The following is a 16808-nucleotide window of genomic DNA, read 5'->3' as shown; positions in this document are numbered from 1 at the left end:
GACGCATAACGCTTAACGAATAACGCATAACGCATAACGCATAACGCATAACGCATAACGCATAACGCATAACGCATAACGGATAACGCATAACGAATGACGCATATCGCATAACGCATAACGCATAACGCATAACGAATGACGCATATCTCTTAACGCATAACGCTTAACGAATAACGCATAACGCATAACGCATAACGCATAACGCATAACGGATAACGCATAACGGATAACGCATGACGCATAACGCATAACGCATAACGCATGACGCTTAACGCAGGACGCATATCGCATAACGCATAACGCATAACGGATAACGCATAACGGATAACGCATGACGCATAACGCATAACGCATAACGCATAACGCTTAACGCATGACGCATATCGCATAACGCATAACGCATAAAGCATAACGCATAGCGCATAACGCATAACGCATAACGCATAACGCATAACGCATAACGCATAACGCATAACGCATAACGCATAACGCATAACGCATAACGCATAACGCATAACGCATAACGAATGACGCATATCGCATAACGCATAACGCATAACGCTTAACGAATAACGCATAACGCATAACGCATAACGCATAACGCATAACGCATAACGCATAACGCATAACGCATAACGCATAACGCATAACGCATAACGCATAACGCATAACGCATAACGCATAGCGCATAACGCATAACGCATAACGCATAACGCATAACGCATAACGCATAACGCATAACGCATAACGCATAACGCATAACGCATGACGCATAACGCATAACGCATAACGCATAACGCATAACGCATAACGCATAACGCATAACGCATAACGCATAACGCATAACGCATAACGCATAACGCATAACGCATAACGCATAACGCATAACGCATAACGCATAACGCATAACGCATAACGCATAACGCATAACGCATAACGCATAACGCATAACGCATAACGCATAACGCATAACGCATAACGCATAACGCATAACGCATAACGCATAACGCATAACGCATAACGCATAACGCATAACGCATAACGCATAACGCATAACGCTTAACGCATGACGCATATCGCATAACGCATAACGCATAACGCATAGCGCATAGCGCATAACGCATAACGCATAACGCATAACGCATAACCCATAACGCATAACGCATAACGCATAACCCATAACGCATAACGCATAACGCATAACGCATAACGCATAACGCATAACGCATAACGCATAACGCATAACGCTTAACGAATAACGCATAACGCATAACGCATAACGCATAACGCATAACGCATAACGCATAACCCATAACGCATAACGCATAACGCATAACGCATAACGCATAACGCATAACGCTTAACGAATAACGCATAACGCATAACGCATAACGCATAACGCATAACGCATAACGAATGACGCATAACGCTTAACGAATAACGCATAACGCATAACGCATAACGCATAACGCATAACGGATAACGCATAACGAATGACGCATATCGCATAACGCATAACGCATAACGCATAACGAATGACGCATATCTCTTAACGCATAACGCTTAACGAATAACGCATAACGCATAACGCATAACGCATAACGGATAACGCATAACGGATAACGCATGACGCATAACGCATAACGCATAACGCATGACGCTTAACGCAGGACGCATATCGCATAACGCATAACGCATAACGCATAACGGATAACGCATAACGGATAACGCATGACGCATAACGCATAACGCATAACGCATAACGCTTAACGCATGACGCATATCGCATAACGCATAACGCATAACGCATAACGCATAGCGCATAACGCATAACGCATAACGCATAACGCATAACGCATAACGCATAACGCTTAACGAATAACGCATAACGCATAACGCATAACGCATAACGCATAACGCATAACGCATAACGCATAACGCATAACGCATAACGCTTAACGAATAACGCATAACGCATAACGCATAACGCATAACGCATAACGCATAACGCATAACGCATAACGCATAACGCATAACGCATAACGCATAACGCATAACGCATAACGCATAACGCATAACGCATAACGCATAACGCATAACGCATAACGCATAACGCATAACGCATAACGCATAACGCATAACGCATAACGCATAACGCATAACGCATAACGCATAACGCATAACGCATAACGCATAACGCATAACGCATAACGCATAACGCATAACGCATAACGCATAACGCATAACGCATAACGCATAACGCATAACGCATAACGCATAACGCATAAAGCATAACGCATAGCGCATAACGCATAACGCATAACGCATAACGCATAACGCATAACGCATAACGCATAACGCATAACGCATAACGCATAACGCATAACGAATGACGCATATCGCATAACGCATAACGCATAACGCTTAACGAATAACGCATAACGCATGACGCATATCGCATAACGCATAACGCATAACGCATAACGCATAGCGCATAACGCATAACGCATAACGCATAACGCATAACGCATAACGCATAACGCATAACGCATAACGCATAACGCATAACGCGTAACGCATAACGCATAACGCATAACGCATAACGCATAGCGCATAACGCATAACGCATAACGCATAACGCATAACGCATAACGCATAACGCTTAACGAATAACGCATAACGCATAACGCATAACGCATAACGCATAACGCATAACGCATAACGCATAACGCATAACGCATAACGCTTAACGAATAACGCATAACGCATAACGCATAACGCATAACGCATAACGCATAACGCATAACGCATAACGCATAACGCATAACGCATAACGCATAACGCATAACGGATAACGCATAACGAATGACGCATATCGCATAACGCATAACGCATAACGCATAACGAATGACGCATATCTCTTAACGCATAACGCTTAACGAATAACGCATAACGCATAACGCATAACGCATAACGGATAACGCATAACGGATAACGCATGACGCATAACGCATAACGCATAACGCATGACGCTTAACGCAGGACGCATATCGCATAACGCATAACGCATAACGCATAACGGATAACGCATAACGGATAACGCATGACGCATAACGCATAACGCATAACGCATAACGCTTAACGCATGACGCATATCGCATAACGCATAACGCATAACGCATAACGCATAGCGCATAACGCATAACGCATAACGCATAACGCATAACGCATAACGCATAACGCTTAACGAATAACGCATAACGCATAACGCATAACGCATAACGCATAACGCATAACGCATAACGCATAACGCATAACGCATAACGCTTAACGAATAACGCATAACGCATAACGCATAACGCATAACGCATAACGCATAACGCATAACGCATAACGCATAACGCATAACGCATAACGCATAACGCATAACGCATAACGCATAACGCATAACGCATAACGCATAACGCATAACGCATAACGCATAACGCATAACGCATAACGCATAACGCATAACGCATAACGCATAACGCATAACGCATAACGCATAACGCATAACGCATAACGCATAACGCATAACGCATAACGCATAACGCATAACGCATAACGCATAACGCATAACGCATAACGCATAACGCATAACGCATAACGCATAACGCATAACGCATAAAGCATAACGCATAGCGCATAACGCATAACGCATAACGCATAACGCATAACGCATAACGCATAACGCATAACGCATAACGCATAACGCATAACGCATAACGAATGACGCATATCGCATAACGCATAACGCATAACGCTTAACGAATAACGCATAACGCATGACGCATATCGCATAACGCATAACGCATAACGCATAACGCATAGCGCATAACGCATAACGCATAACGCATAACGCATAACGCATAACGCATAACGCATAACGCATAACGCATAACGCATAACGCGTAACGCATAACGCATAACGCATAACGCATAACGCATAACGCATAACGCATAACGCATAACGCATAACGCATAACGCATAACGCATAACGCATAACGCATAACGCATAACGCATAACGCATAACGCATAACGCATAACGCATAACGCATAACGCATAACGCATAACGCATAACGCATAACGCATAACGCATAACGCATAACGCATAACGCATAACGCATAACGCATAACGCATAACGCATAACGCATAACGCTTAACGCATGACGCATATCGCATAACGCATAACGCATGACGCATAGCGCATAACGCATAACGCATAACGCATAACGCATAACCCATAACGCATAACGCATAACGCATAACCCATAACGCATAACGCATAACGCATAACGCATAACGCATAACGCATAACGCATAACGCATAACGCTTAACGAATAACGCATAACGCATAACGCATAACGCATAACGCATAACGCATAACGCATAACGCATAACCCATAACGCATAACGCATAACGCATAACGCATAACGCATAACGCATAACGCTTAACGAATAACGCATAACGCATAACGCATAACGCATAACGCATAACGCATAACGAATGACGCATAACGCTTAACGAATAACGCATAACGCATAACGCATAACGCATAACGCATAACGGATAACGCATAACGAATGACGCATATCGCATAACGCATAACGCATAACGCATAACGAATGACGCATATCTCTTAACGCATAACGCTTAACGAATAACGCATAACGCATAACGCATAACGCATAACGGATAACGCATAACGGATAACGCATGACGCATAACGCATAACGCATAACGCATGACGCTTAACGCAGGACGCATATCGCATAACGCATAACGCATAACGCATAACGGATAACGCATAACGGATAACGCATGACGCATAACGCATAACGCATAACGCATAACGCTTAACGCATGACGCATATCGCATAACGCATAACGCATAACGCATAACGCATAGCGCATAACGCATAACGCATAACGCATAACGCATAACGCATAACGCATAACGCATAACGCTTAACGAATAACGCATAACGCATAACGCATAACGCATAACGCATAACGCATAACGCATAACGCTTAACGAATAACGCATAACGCATAACGCATAACGCATAACGCATAACGCATAACGAATGACGCATATCGCATAACGCATAACGCATAACGCTTAACGAATAACGCATAACGCATGACGCATATCGCATAACGCATAACGCATAACGCATAACGCATAACGCATAACGCATAACGCATAACGCATAACGCATAACGCATAACGCATAACGCATAACGCATAACGCATAACGCATAACGCATAACGCATAACGCATAACGCATAACGCATAACGCATAACGCATAACGCATAACGCATAACGCATAACGCATAACGCATAACGCATAACCCATAACGCATAACGCATAACGCATAACGCATAACGCATAACGCATAACGCATAACGCATAACGCTTAACGAATAACGCATAACGCATAACGCATAACGCATAACGCATAACGCATAACGAATGACGCATAACGCTTAACGAATAACGCATAACGCATAACGCATAACGCATAACGCATAACGGATAACGCATAACGAATGACGCATATCGCATAACGCATAACGCATAACGCATAACGAATGACGCATATCGCTTAACGCATAACGCTTAACGAATAACGCATAACGCATAACGCATAACGAATGACGCATATCGCTTAACGCATAACGCTTAACGAATAACGCATAACGCATAACGCATAACGCATAACGGATAACGGATAACGCATAACGGATAACGCATGACGCATAACGCATAACGCATAACGCATGACGCTTAACGCAGGACGCATATCGCATAACGCATAACGCATAACGCATAACGGATAACGCATAACGGATAACGCATGACGCATAACGCATAACGCATAACGCATAACGCTTAACGCATGACGCATATCGCATAACGCATAACGCATAACGCATAACGCATAGCGCATAACGCATAACGCATAACGCATAACGCATAACGCATAACGCATAACGCATAACGCATAACGCATAACGCATAACGCATAACGCATAACGCATAACGCATAACGCATAACGCATAACGCATAACGCATAACGCATAACGCATAACGCATAACGCATAACGCATAACGCATAACGCATAACGCATAACGCATAACGCATAACGCATAACGCATAACGCATAACGCATAACGCATAACGCATAACGCATAACGCATAACGCATAACGCATAACGCATAACGCATAACGCATAACGCATAACGCATAACGCATAACGCATAACGCATAACGCATAACGCAATAACGCATAACGCATAACGCATAACGCATAACGCATAACGCATAACGCATAACGCATAACGCATAACGCATAACGCATAACGCATAACGCATAACGCATAACGCATAACGCATAACGCATAACGCATAACGCATAACGCATAACGCATAACGCATAACGCATAACGCATAACGCATAACGCATAACGCATAACGCATAACGCATAACGCATAACGCATAACGCATAACGCATAACGCATAACGCATAACGCATAACGCATAACGCATAACGCATAACGCATAACGCATATCGCATAACGCATAACCCATAACGCATAACGCATGACACATTACTCATAACGCATTACGCATAACGCATAACGCATAATGCGTAACGCATTACGCATAACGCATAACGCTCAATGAAAAAGTCATAACGCATAACGCATATCGCATAACCCGTAAAGCACAACGCATAACACATAACGCATAACGCATAACGCATAACGGATAACGGATAACGCATAACGCATAACGCAAAATGCATAACGCATAACGCATAACGCATAACGCATAACGCATAACGCATAACGCATAACGCATAACGCATAACGCATAACGAATAACGCATAACGCATAACGCATAACGCATAACACATAACGCATAACGCATAACGCATAACGCATAACGCATAACGCATAACGCATAACGCATAACGCATAACGCATAACGCATAACGCATAACGCATAACGCATAACGCATAACGCATAACGCATAACGCATAACGCATAACGCATAACGCATAACGCATAACGCATAACGCATAACGCATAACGCATAACGCATAACGCATAACGCATAAAGCATAACGCATAACGCATAAAGCATAACGCTTAACGAATAACGCATAACGCATAACGCATGACACATTACTCATAACGCATTACGCATAACGCATAACGCATAACGCATAACGCATAACGCATAACGCATAACGCATAACGCATAACGCATAACGCATAACGCATAACGCATAACGCATAAAGCATAACGCATAACGCATAAAGCATAACGCTTAACGAATAACGCATAACGCATAACGCATGACACATTACTCATAACGCATTACGCATAACGCATAACGGATAACGCATAACGCATAACGCATAACGCATAACGCATAACGCATAACGCATAACGCATAACGCATAACGCATAACGAATAACGCATATCGCATAACGCATAACGCATAACGCATAACGCATAACGCATAACGCATAACGCATAACGCATAACGCATAACGCATAACGCATAACGCATAACGCATAACGCATAACGCATAACGCATAACGCATAACGCATAACGCATAACGCATAACGCATAACGCATAACGCATAACGCATAACGCATAACGCATAACGCATAACGCATAACGCATAACGCATAACGCATAACGCATAACGCATAACGCATAACGCATAACGCATAACGCATAACGCATAACGCATAACGCATAACGCATAACGCATAACGCATAACGCATAACGCATAACGCATAACGCATAACGCATAACGCATAACGCATAACGCATAACGCATAACGCATAACGCATAACGCATAACGCATAACGCATAACGCATAACGCATAACGCATAACGCATAACGCATAACGCATAACGCATAACGCATAACGCATAACGCATAACGCATAACGCATAACGCATAACGCATAACGCATAACGCATAACGCATAACGCATAACGCATAACGAATAACGCATAACGCATAACGCATAACGCATAACGCATAACGCATAACGCATAACGCATAACGCATAACGCATAACGCATAACGCATAACGCATAACGCATAACGAATAACGCATATCGCATAACGTATAACGCTTAACGCATAACGCATAACGCGTAACGCATAACGCGTAACGCATAACGGATAACGCATAACGGATAACGCATAAGGCATAACGCATAACGAATAACGCATGACGCATAACGGATAACCCATAACGCATAACGCATAAAGCATAGTCCATAACGCATAACGCATGACACATTACTCATAACGCATTACGCATAACGCATAACGCATAATGCATAACGCATTACGCATAACGCATAACGCTCAATGAAAAAGTCATAACGCATAACGCATATAGCATAACCCGTAAAGCACAACGCATAGCACATAACGCATAACGCATAACGCATAACGCATAACGCATAACGCATAACGGATAACGCATAATGCATAACGCATAATGCATAACGCATAACGCTTAACGCTTAACGAATAACGCATAACGCATAACGCATAACGCATAACGCATAACGCATAACGCATAACGCATAACGCATAACGCATAACGCATAACGCATAACGAATGACGCATATCGCATAACGCATAACGCATAACGCATAACGAATGACGCATATCGCATAACGCATAACGCATAACGCTTAACGAATAACGCATAACGCATAACGCATAACGCATAACGCATAACGCATAACGGATAACGCATAACGGATAACGCATGACGCATAACGCATAACGCATAACGCATAACGCTTAACGCATGACGCATATCGCATAACGCATAACGCATAACGCATAGCGCATAACGCATAACGCATAACGCATAACGCATAACCCATAACGCATAACGCATAACGCATAACGCATAACCCATAACGCATAACGCATAACGCATAACGCATATCGCATAACGCATAACGCATAACGCATAACGCATAACGCATAACGCATAACGCATAACGCATAACGCATAACGCATAACGCATAACGCATAACGCTTAACGAATAACGCATAACGCATAACGCATAACGCATAACGCATAACGCATAACGCATAACCCATAACGCATAACGCATAACGCATAACGCATAACGCATAACGCATAACGCTTAACGAATAACGCATAACGCATAACGCATAACGCATAACGCATAACGCATAACGCATAACGCATAACGAATGACGCATATCGCATAACGCATAACGCATAACGCTTAACGAATAACGCATAACGCATGACGCATATCGCATAACGCATAACGCATAACGCATAACGCATAACGCATAGCGCATAACGCATAACGCATAACGCATAACGCATAACGCATAACGCATAACGCATAACGCATAACGCATAACGCATAACGCATAACGCATAACGCATAACGCATAACGCATAACGCATAACGCATAACGCATAACGCATAACGCATAACGCATAACGCATAACGCATAACGCATAACGCATAACGCATAACGCATAACGCATAACGCATAACGCATAACGCATAACGCATAACGCATAACGCATAACGCATAACGCATAACGCATAACGCATAACGCATAACGCATAACGCATAACGCTTAACGAATAACGCATAACGCATAACGCATAACGCATAACGCATAACGCTTAACGAATAACGCATAACGCATAACGCATAACGCATAACGCATAACGCATAACCCATAACGCATAACGCATAACGCATAACGCATAACGCATAACGCATAACGCTTAACGAATAACGCATAACGCATAACGCATAACGCATAACGCATAACGCATAACGCATAACGCATAACGAATGACGCATATCGCATAACGCATAACGCATAACGCTTAACGAATAACGCATAACGCATGACGCATATCGCATAACGCATAACGCATAACGCATAACGCATAACGCATAGCGCATAACGCATAACGCATAACGCATAACGCATAACGCATAACGCATAACGCATAACGCATAACGCATAACGCATAACGCATAACGCATAACGCATAACGCATAACGCATAACGCATAACGCATAACGCATAACGCATAACGCATAACGCATAACGCATAACGCATAACGCATAACGCATAACGCATAACGCATAACGCATAACGCATAACGCATAACGCATAACGCATAACGCATAACGCATAACGCATAACGCATAACGCATAACGCATAACGCATAACGCATAACGCATAACGCATAACGCATAACGCATAACGCATAACGCATAACGCATAACGCATAACGCATAACGCATAACGCTTAACGCATGACGCATATCGCATAACGCATAACGCATAACGCATAGCGCATAACGCATAACGCATAACGCATAACGCATAACCCATAACGCATAACGCATAACGCATAACGCATAACGCATAACGCATAACGCATAACGCATAACGCATAACGCATAACGCATAACGCATAACGCATAACGCATAACGCATAACGCATAACGCATAACGCATAACGCTTAACGAATAACGCATAACGCATAACGCATAACGCATAACGCATAACGAATGACGCATAACGCTTAACGAATAACGCATAACGCATAACGCATAACGCATAACGCATAACGGATAACGCATAACGAATGACGCATATCGCATAACGCATAACGCATAACGAATGACGCATATCTCTTAACGCATAACGCTTAACGAATAACGCATAACGCATAACGCATAACGCATAACGCATAACGCATAACGGATAACGCATAACGGATAACGCATGACGCGTAACGCATAACGCATAACGCATGACGCTTAACGCAGGACGCATATCGCATAACGCATAACGCATAACGCATAACGGATAACGCATAACGGATAACGCATGACGCATAACGCATAACGCATAACGCTTAACGCATGACGCATATCGCATAACGCATAACGCATAACGCATAACGCATAGCGCATAACGCATAACGCATAACGCATAACGCATAACGCATAACGCATAACGCATAACGCATAACGCATAACGCATAACGCATAACGCATAACGCATAACGCATAACGCATAACGCATAACGCATAACGCATAACGCATAACGCATAACGCATAACGCATAACGCATAACGCATAACGCATATCGCATAACGCATAACGCATAACGCATAACGCATAACGCATAACGCATAACGCATAACGCATAACGCATAACGAATGACGCATATCGCATAACGCATAACGCATAACGCTTAACGAATAACGCATAACGCATGACGCATATCGCATAACGCATAACGCATAACGCATAACGCATAGCGCATAACGCATAACGCATAACGCATAACGCATAACGCATAACGCATAACGCATAACGCATAACGCATAACGCATAACGCATAACGCATAACGCATAACGCATAACGCATAACGCATAACGCATAACGCATAACGCATAACGCATAACGCATAACGCATAACGCATAACGCATAACGCATAACGCATAACGCATAACGCATAACGCATAACGCATAACGCATAACGCATAACGCATAGCGCATAACGCATAACGCATAACGCATAACGCATAACGCATAACGCATAACGCATAACGCATAACGCATAACGCATAACGCATAACGCATAACGCATAACGCATAACGCATAACGCTTAACGCATGACGCATAACGCATAACGCATAACGCATAACGCATAACGCATAACGCTTAACGCATGACGCATATCGCATAACGCATAACGCATAACGCATAGCGCATAACGCATAACGCATAACGCATAACGCATAACCCATAACGCATAACGCATAACGCATAACCCATAACGCATAACGCATAACGCATAACACATAACGCATAACGCATAACGCATAACGCATAACGCATAACGCATAACGCTTAACGAATAACGCATAACGCATAACGCATAACGCATAACGCATAACGCATAACGCATAACCCATAACGCATAACGCATAACGCATAACGCATAACGCATAACGCATAACGCATAACGCTTAACGAATAACGCATAACGCATAACGCATAACGCATAACGCATAACGAATGACGCATAACGCTTAACGAATAACGCATAACGCATAACGCATAACGCATAACGCATAACGGATAACGCATAACGAATGACGCATATCGCATAACGCATAACGCATAACGCATAACGAATGACGCATATCTCTTAACGCATAACGCTTAACGAATAACGCATAACGCATAACGCATAACGCATAACGCATAACGGATAACGTATAACGGATAACGCATGACGCATAACGCATAACGCATAACGCATGACGCTTAACGCAGGACGCATATCGCATAACGCATAACGCATAACGCATAACGGATAACGCATAACGGATAACGCATGACGCATAACGCATAACGCATAACGCATAACGCATAACGCTTAACGCATGACGCATATCGCATAACGCATAACGCATAACGCATAACGCATAGCGCATAACGCATAACGCATAACGCATAACGCATAACGCATAACGCTTAACGAATAACGCATAACGCATATCGCATAACGCATAACGCATAACGCTTAACGAATAACGCATAACGCATGACGCATATCGCATAACGCATAACGCATAACGCATAACGCATAACGCATAACGCATAACGCTTAACGCATGACGCATATCGCATAACGCATAACGCATAACGCATAGCGCATAACGCATAACGCATAACGCATAACGCATAACCCATAACGCATAACGCATAACGCATAACCCATAACGCATAACGCATAACGCATAACGCATAACGCATAACGCATAACGCATAACGCATAACGCATAACGCTTAACGAATAACGCATAACGCATAACGCATAACGCATAACGCATAACGCATAACGCATAACCCATAACGCATAACGCATAACGCATAACGCATAACGCATAACGCATAACGCTTAACGAATAACGCATAACGCATAACGCATAACGCATAACGCATAACGCATAACGAATGACGCATAACGCTTAACGAATAACGCATAACGCATAACGCATAACGCATAACGCATAACGGATAACGCATAACGAATGACGCATATCGCATAACGCATAACGCATAACGCATAACGCATAACGAATGACGCATATCGCTTAACGCATAACGCTTAACGAATAACGCATAACGCATAACGCATAACGCATAACGGATAACGGATAACGCATAACGGATAACGCATGACGCATAACGCATAACGCATAACGCATGACGCTTAACGCAGGACGCATATCGCATAACGCATAACGCATAACGCATAACGGATAACGCATAACGGATAACGCATGACGCATAACGCATAACGCATAACGCATAACGCTTAACGCATGACGCATATCGCATAACGCATAACGCATAACGCATAACGCATAACGCATAGCGCATAACGCATAACGCATAACGCATAACGCATAACGCATAACGCATAACGCATAACGCATAACGCATAACGCATAACGCATAACGCATAACGCATAACGCATAACGCATAACGCATAACGCATAACGCATAACGCATAACGGATAACGCATAACGAATGACGCATATCGCATAACGCATAACGCATAACGCATAACGAATGACGCATATCTCTTAACGCATAACGCTTAACGAATAACGCATAACGCATAACGCATAACGCATAACGCATAACGGATAACGCATAACGGATAACGCATGACGCATAACGCATAACGCATAACGCATAACGCATAACGCTTAACGCATGACGCATATCGCATAACGCATAACGCATAACGCATAACGCATAGCGCATAACGCATAACGCATAACGCATAACGCATAACGCATAACGCTTAACGAATAACGCATAACGCATATCGCATAACGCATAACGCATAACGCATAACGCATAACGCATAACGCATAACGCATAACGCATAACGCATAACGCATAACGCATAACGCAAAACGCTTAACGAATAACGCATAACGCATAACGCATAACGCATAACGCTTAACGAATAACGCATAACGCATAACGCATAACGCATAACGCATAACGGATAACGCATAACGAATGACGCATATCGCATAACGCATAACGCATAACGCATAACGAATGACGCATATCTCTTAACGCATAACGCTTAACGAATAACGCATAACGCATAACGCATAACGCATAACGCATAACGCATAACGGATAACGCATAACGGATAACGCATGACGCATAACGCATAACGCATAACGCATGACGCTTAACGCAGGACGCATATCGCATAACGCATAACGCATAACGCATAACGGATAACGCATAACGGATAACGCATGACGCATAACGCATAACGCATAACGCATAACGCATAACGCTTAACGCATGACGCATATCGCATAACGCATAACGCATAACGCATAACGCATAGCGCATAACGCATAACGCATAACGCATAACGCATAACGCATAACGCTTAACGAATAACGCATAACGCATATCGCATAACGCATAACGCATAACGCTTAACGAATAACGCATAACGCATGACGCATATCGCATAACGCATAACGCATAACGCATAACGCATAACGCATAACGCATAGCGCTTAACGCATGACGCATATCGCATAACGCATAACGCATAACGCATAGCGCATAACGCATAACGCATAACGCATAACGCATAACCCATAACGCATAACGCATAACGCATAACCCATAACGCATAACGCATAACGCATAACGCATAACGCATAACGCATAACGCATAACGCATAACGCATAACGCTTAACGAATAACGCATAACGCATAACGCATAACGCATAACGCATAACGCATAACGCATAACCCATAACGCATAACGCATAACGCATAACGCATAACGCATAACGCATAACGCTTAACGAATAACGCATAACGCATAACGCATAACGCATAACGCATAACGCATAACGAATGACGCATAACGCTTAACGAATAACGCATAACGCATAACGCATAACGCATAACGCATAACGGATAACGCATAACGAATGACGCATATCGCATAACGCATAACGCATAACGCATAACGCATAACGAATGACGCATATCGCTTAACGCATAACGCTTAACGAATAACGCATAACGCATAACGCATAACGCATAACGGATAACGGATAACGCATAACGGATAACGCATGACGCATAACGCATAACGCATAACGCATGACGCTTAACGCAGGACGCATATCGCATAACGCATAACGCATAACGCATAACGGATAACGCATAACGGATAACGCATGACGCATAACGCATAACGCATAACGCATAACGCTTAACGCATGACGCATATCGCATAACGCATAACGCATAACGCATAACGCATAACGCATAGCGCATAACGCATAACGCATAACGCATAACGCATAACGCATAACGCATAACGCATAACGCATAACGCATAACGCATAACGCATAACGCATAACGCATAACGCATAACGCATAACGCATAACGCATAACGCATAACGCATAACGGATAACGCATAACGAATGACGCATATCGCATAACGCATAACGCATAACGCATAACGAATGACGCATATCTCTTAACGCATAACGCTTAACGAATAACGCATAACGCATAACGCATAACGCATAACGCATAACGGATAACGCATAACGGATAACGCATGACGCGTAACGCATAACGCATAACGGATAACGCATAACGGATAACGCATGACGCGTAACGCATAACGCATAACGCATAACGCATAGCGCATAACGCATAACGCATAACGCATAACGCATAACGCATAACGCATAACGCATAACGCATAACGCATAACGCATAACGCATAACGCATAACGCATAACGCTTAACGCATGACGCATAACGCATAACGCATAACGCATAACGCATAACGCATAACGCTTAACGCATGACGCATATCGCATAACGCATAACGCATAACGCATAGCGCATAACGCATAACGCATAACGCATAACGCATAACCCATAACGCATAACGCATAACGCATAACCCATAACGCATAACGCATAACGCATAACGCATAACGCATAACGCATAACGCATAACGCATAACGCATAACGCATAACGCTTAACGAATAACGCATAACGCATAACGCATAACGCATAACGCATAACGCATAACGCATAACCCATAACGCATAACGCATAACGCATAACGCATAACGCATAACGCATAACGCATAACGCTTAACGAATAACGCATAACGCATAACGCATAACGCATAACGCATAACGCATAACGAATGACGCATAACGCTTAACGAATAACGCATAACGCATAACGCATAACGCATAACGCATAACGGATAACGCATAACGAATGACGCATATCGCATAACGCATAATGCATAACGCATAACGAATGACGCATATCTCTTAACGCATAACGCTTAACGAATAACGCATAACGCATAACGCATAACGCATAACGCATAACGGATAACGCATAACGGATAACGCATGACGCATAACGCATAACGCATAACGCATGACGCTTAACGCAGGACGCATATCGCATAACGCATAACGCATAACGCATAACGGATAACGCATAACGGATAACGCATGACGCATAACGCAT

The sequence above is a fragment of the Lasioglossum baleicum genome, unplaced genomic scaffold (genome assembly GCF_051020765.1).
Source record: "Lasioglossum baleicum unplaced genomic scaffold, iyLasBale1 scaffold0038, whole genome shotgun sequence".
NCBI classification, from domain to species: Eukaryota; Metazoa; Arthropoda; class Insecta; order Hymenoptera; family Halictidae; genus Lasioglossum; species Lasioglossum baleicum.
The sequence above is the reverse complement of the archived record's forward strand: the minus strand, read 5'-3'. Positions refer to the sequence as shown.